This window comes from Triticum aestivum, chromosome 1A (genome assembly GCF_018294505.1).
Source record: "Triticum aestivum cultivar Chinese Spring chromosome 1A, IWGSC CS RefSeq v2.1, whole genome shotgun sequence".
Lineage (NCBI taxonomy): Eukaryota > Viridiplantae > Streptophyta > Magnoliopsida > Poales > Poaceae > Triticum > Triticum aestivum.
The window spans coordinates 484439558-484445557 of record NC_057794.1 but is presented as its reverse complement, the minus strand read 5'-3'; the positions used below and the strand labels follow the sequence as shown (position 1 = coordinate 484445557).

The 6000-nt window shown below is 47.0% G+C and overlaps 1 pseudogene; it reads right to left on the bottom strand.

Moving 5' to 3' along the window:
* Nucleotides 1-1566: 1566 nt before the first annotated feature.
* The window catches only part of LOC123152489 (respiratory burst oxidase homolog protein B-like), a 33639-nt pseudogene continuing 29205 nt past the window's right edge, over nt 1567-6000 (bottom strand).

Sequence of the window (6000 nt, the reverse complement as noted above, 5' to 3'; positions counted from 1 at the left end):
CCAGCGCGCTGAGCCGTCTCGACAAGGTCGGTGCAGATGTCCGGCTCAGGGCCCGGCTCGCCAATCCAGCCGATGAAGACGTGGATTCCGCCGAAGGGGACCCGGTATCCGTACTCAATTGAGCCGGCGTCGGGGCCCCAGCCTTCATCGTTGATGTAGAGCTTGCCGCGACGACTCTTGGTCATCCGGCCCTTCGAAGTTGCCCTTCAAGAACTCAAATTCCCCGTGCGCTGGCCCCACGATGGCCACCAACTGTCATGGAATTTTCATGGCAGATGTCCTAGCGAAAGGACTTAATCGTAGGGCCATCACAACTAGGAAGCTTAAAGGGGTTAATCGGGACAAAGGACACGAGAAGGTTTATACTAGTTCGGCCCCTTACGGTGAAGGTAAGGCCTAATCCAGTTGATGTTGTATTGCTAGGTTTCAATGACCAAGGAGCGAATCCGCTAGCTCGGCTATCAATCTGTTGTCTCTTGTCCTAAGCCGCCGCCGGGTCGTCCCCTTATATACACGGGTTAACGCCTGGCGGCCTACAGAGTCCCGACCGGCTCATAAAACATGTCCGGCTCGATGACTTCTTTTATATGCCTTTCTTTACAAGTCTTTCTTTACGTATGGCGGTTTACAATATTGGGCTTTAAGCTGCCTCTGGGCTTAGGCCTTCTATAATTCTTAATAAACTATCACCTTGAATGTTTACTAGGCTTCTTTTGTAACCCGCCATTGGGGTTGACCCGGCCCCTCCTGGGCGGGTCATACCTGGTAGCTATATCCCCAACAGAAGGCGAACATCTGATTCCATGACTGATCGAAGCTCTGGCACACATGATGACGTGAACTTATCCACGTAGTAGAATCTGGAAACATTTGCACGCTCCTGGCACACTCGAGCATCTTCAGCGCCAAAGGAAATAAGTTTTTTTTTGAATTTTTGAATTTACTGCTCATATCATGTGCATGTGATCCCAGACACCAAACCTCCCTCCTCCAACACAACGGAAATATTGTCAACCGACACCAATCATATTTTCCAAATGGTTCGGTGATCAATGCTAACCATGAAACCGAACTCAGCGCAATAGAGGTGACATCATAAAACCTTTTTTGTCTAGCATCCTTTCTTAAACCAAGAAAGTCGACAAAATTTCCAAGTACTTAACCAAAAGCAGCAAGGCACAAGTACTTTATACATGTTTTTGAATGCATAGGGTCTGATAGCATGAATTATCCATATCCTACCACTTACATTTAAATTAAATGAAGCGAATTTCTTCCCATAACAAAGGAAGGTCTGGCGAGCTAAGGGAAGGTCAAATACCAACACTCATAGCATGGTACCATAAGTAAATTATTATATAATAACGCATGATAAATAGATAGTCAATATAGATACCATATATAGTTACATGACAATGAACAAGTGCCCGTACATGTTACTCCGTATCTGAGAAGATAATATATATCATGATAATTTAGTACTTGGTATGTAGTAATTTTCTTCTTTTGCGAATGTGGTATGTTCCACAAAAACATAAACTTCTTGTGGTTGGATGGCTGGCAAAACTAGAAGTTTTCCTTGTGGAACTCAAACCATGTGCTTGTTTTTCTCGAGAGATCCTTTGCAAGATAGCGCAATTCATTTGTCAGCGCCGGCATGCCACAGTAGAACACTCCTGCGATATCCAAGAAACACAATGTTAGTGTCAATTCAGAAAAGCAATGCTATGTATGCACAAAAGTTTTGCTGGTTGATTGATCATGTTGTTCTTATACAGTGGACTCAGACGACAAGCTCATGCCTGATTGGTATGTCATAGTTGGGTAAGAGAGATTATCCACGAATACTATATATGTGCACGAGGAAATTTCACAAATACACAATATTCGGGACCGACGTAACAGAAAATTACAACTCTAAGGGATTTTAAAAACCACAACTCTAGGACTAATCAGTAACAAAAAAAACAGATTGCTTCGTTTAGTCACTTAATGAGAAATATGACGTGCGGATCTCATATGTTAGTACTAGCGGGACAGTTGGCTTGATCTAGAAAAATTATAATAATTAAAGTTCTTTTTAAAAAAATCAAAATTTTCAAAAAATCCAAAAAAAAGGAAAAAATTGAAAAAAATAACAAAAAAAGTGTAGCACAGTCCATCTTTGTTGATCAATCTGGGAAAATTTCAGCCTATTTTACTTTGCCATATGAAAGTATGGATGATTTTTGTATGAACGTGAATGAGTTGACTTACAAAAACTGTCCAAATTTAAAATGGCTAAGTAAAATAGGCTGAAAATTTCCCAGATTGATCAGCAAAGATGGACTGAATTACTATGTTTTTTAGTTCATTTTTTTAACTTTGGTTTTTTAAGATTAACACATGGGGCCCACATGTTATATTTCTCATTAGTCCTAGAATTGTGGTTTTTGTTAAAATACCCCCGAGTTGTAGTTTTTTGTTACCTCAACCTCAAATGTTGTATATTGTGTAATTTTCTCTATGTGCACATACCCGAGCTCAACTAACTATGCGTGTATTGATCATTTCTATCTAGACTATGGTTGTAACTCCAAGATGCAGCTTCTCGAGCATGCTAATTGTGCTATGCACAGAAAGTGTGTGGTGCTAGAAATTGTCATGACTGAATATATATGTATTCCCTCCGTAAAGTAATATAAGATCGTTTAGATCTAAATGATCTTATATTACTTTACTTTATGGGGGGAGTACTTCTTTACTAAGCCCCAAATGTTGTGTATTTGTGCAATTTACCCTGGATGACCCTGCCTACCAGTAGGCCAGCGTCGTAGTAGTTTCGTATTGGAAAACATAAGTAGTAGTAGTTAGTTTCTGTACGGTACTGACCGACGCGTTTTCCTTGGTTCTCCTGAGCGATGCGCTCGTAGGCTTCATGTAAGAGGCGGGATGGTAGTGGTAAGAACTGCAGTGGATTCACTCACGCTAGCTCGATCCTCAGGTTCGATTACAAGGTGCGGGTACAAGACGAAGAACAGGAAGGGGATAGGATTAGGGTTGCCGCCGCCGGTGCCTTGATCCACTGGATGCCCGAACCGGGTGCGGAGGGTGGCTTAAGTACTTGTCGCGGGCCCTGGGCCTCACTGATCCCACTCCGGCCTAGTGTTGCGTGGGTTGGGCCTTCGAGCCCGTGGAAGCCGCCCGGCAGGAGGCGAGCCCCGCGAGCCGCTGACTTGTGGTCCCGTCTCTTCAGTGTCGCTGGCTGTAGCGAGGGCGCTGACATCCCCTCCTCCTTGGGACGAGGCTTGCCCCCAAGCCTCTGCTCCAGGGAAGCGAGCCTGCAGGGCCACCTTGTCTTCCCAAGTGTCTGCCAATGCCGCTGGGTCAGACCAGCGTATAAGCACTTGCTCCACCAGGACACCATTTTTGCGACGCCAACGTTGCTGCAGAACTGTCACTGGCACGACAGGAATGTTAGTAGGCTGAGGAAGATCAGTAGATGACTGCGTACCGGGGCGGAGACAGCGACGGAGTTGCGACACATGGAACACTGGATGCACTTGAGAGTGCACTGGCAGATCCAGTTTGTAGGCTGCATCACTGATCTTGCTGACGATTGGATATGGTCCATAGTACTTGAAAGCTAGTTTGTGGTTGACTCTCCTCGCCACTAATGTTTGAATGTAGGGTTGGAGTTTCAAGAATACCAGCTCGCCCACTTCAAAGACGCGTGGCGATCTTCGTTTGTCAGCCTGGGCCTTCATGTGCTGCTGCGCGCGATGCAAGTGTTGTTGCAATAGGTCCTGGATCACTGCTCTCTCTTCCAGCCAAGACTGCAGAGCAGGTACGGTGCAGTCTGCCATTGGTGCCAAATCCCACTGCCGTGGCTCATATCCAAACATTGCCTTAAACGGTGTCATGCCAATGCTGGAGTGATAGGAGGAATTGTACCAGAACTACGCTATTGGTATCCAGTGGCTCCAGCGTCTTGGGCAAGCATGGACAAAGCAGCGCAGATATGTCTCGATGCACTGATTCACCCACTCCGTTTGCCCGTCCGTTTGAGGGTGATGAGCCGAACTCATCCGCAGATCCGTGCCAGCGTATTTGAAGAGCTCACGCCAGAAATGGCTTGTAAATACGGGGTCTCGATCAGACACAATGGAGCTGGGAAAGCCATGGATGCGGTAGATGCTGGACATGTAGAGCAGCGCCACTTCAGATGCCGTGTACGGATGCACTAGCGGCAAGAAATGCGCGAATTTGGTCCTTTTGTCGATCACCACCCAGAGACAGTTAAACTTCCCAGACTGTGGCAATCCGTCGATGAAGTCCATTGTGATCATCTCCCACGGCTGTTGTGGGATAGGTAATGGCTCCAACAGACCGGGAGATGCTGCACGATCTGGCTTAGACTGTTGGCAGATTTGACAACAACGCACGTATTGCAACATGTGCGCCTTCATCTTGGGCCAAGCAAACAAACGACGAATGCGCCTGAATGTTGCAGGGAACCCACTGTGCCCCCCCACTGGGCTGTCATGGAAAGCTGAAATTATCTGTTGTTGCAATGCCGTCGAGCCGCTGAGCGGAAATACAAAATCCCGTTCTACAACGTGAATCGTCGTTTTGGGTCTTCCCGAAGAGCCAGTTGCTGTAGCAGTTTATGAGCTTGCGGATTGCAATTGCAGCTTGCCATTACATCGTCCAGCCAGCGGGGTTGGCATGTGGAGATGTCGAACAACAGCTCTGGGGGTTGAGATCGTGACAGAGCATCAGCGGCCGTGTTGTCCGAGCCCTTCTTATACCTGATCGTGTACCGAAGGCCCAATAACTTGGTAAAGGCTCTCTGCTGCCACGGAGTAGTCAATCGTTGCTCTTCAAGATGAACCAGACTTTTTTGATCCGTGAAAATAATGAATTCATTGTGCTGTAAATAGGGTCGCCATTGGTCAACTGCCACCACAATAGCCAGGTACTCCTTCTCGTACGTCGATAGGCCTTGGTAGCGTGGACTCAGACTTTTACTCATGAACGCAATGGGGTGCCCCTCTTGCTGTAAAACTGCTCCTATTCCTTTGTCACAGGCATCAGTCTCGATTGTCAAGGTTTTACTAAAGTCTGGCAGCGCCAAAACCGGAGCTGTGATTAGTTGTTGCTTGAGCAGCTCGAACGCTTGATTCATGTTCTCTGTCCAGACGAAGGGTGCGCCTTTCTTCAAGAGATTGAAGAGAGGGCGTGCGATGATTCCAAAACCCTTGACAAATCTGCGGTAATACCCTGCGAGTCCTAAAAATCTGCATACTTCCTTCGCATCCACTGGTTTCGGCCATGCCTCTACTGCACTGATCTTTGTTGGTTCCATGGCCACGCCTTGACTGCTGATGACGTGGCCTAGGTACGACACTTGTTGCCGACCAAACTCGCATTTGGACCTCTTCACCTTCCATTGGTCTCGACATAAAAGCTCGAGGACCTGGCTGAGGTGCGCTGCATGATCCTCCCAGGTCTTGCTGAACACAAGAATATCATCGAAAAACAAAAGGACACAGTGCCGCAGGAGAGGATGCATCGTTTCTGTTATTGCTCCATTGAAGGTACCGGGCCCCCCTGCTAATCCAAACGAGAGAACCTTGAATTCATAATGTCCTAAATGCGTCTGAAAGGCCGTTTTGAATTCCACCCCTTCTGCTAACCGAATCTGGTGATAGCCCGCACGTAGGTCCAATTTAGAGAACCATTGCGCACCGTGCAGCTCATCAAGCAGCTCCTCTATGACAGGCACTGGGAAATTACTGACGCGTGTCATGGCATTCAGATGTCTATAATCCACGCAGAGCCTCCATGTTCCATCTTTCTTCTTGACTAGAATGACTGGGGACGAAAAGGTACTGTGGCTTCGCTGGATCACCCCTGACTGCAGGAGTTCTTGCACTTGCCGCTCAATCTCAGACTTGTGCTCTGGCTTATGGCAGTAAGGTCTGATGTTGACGGGCTGCGCCCCTGGCATGAGAGGAA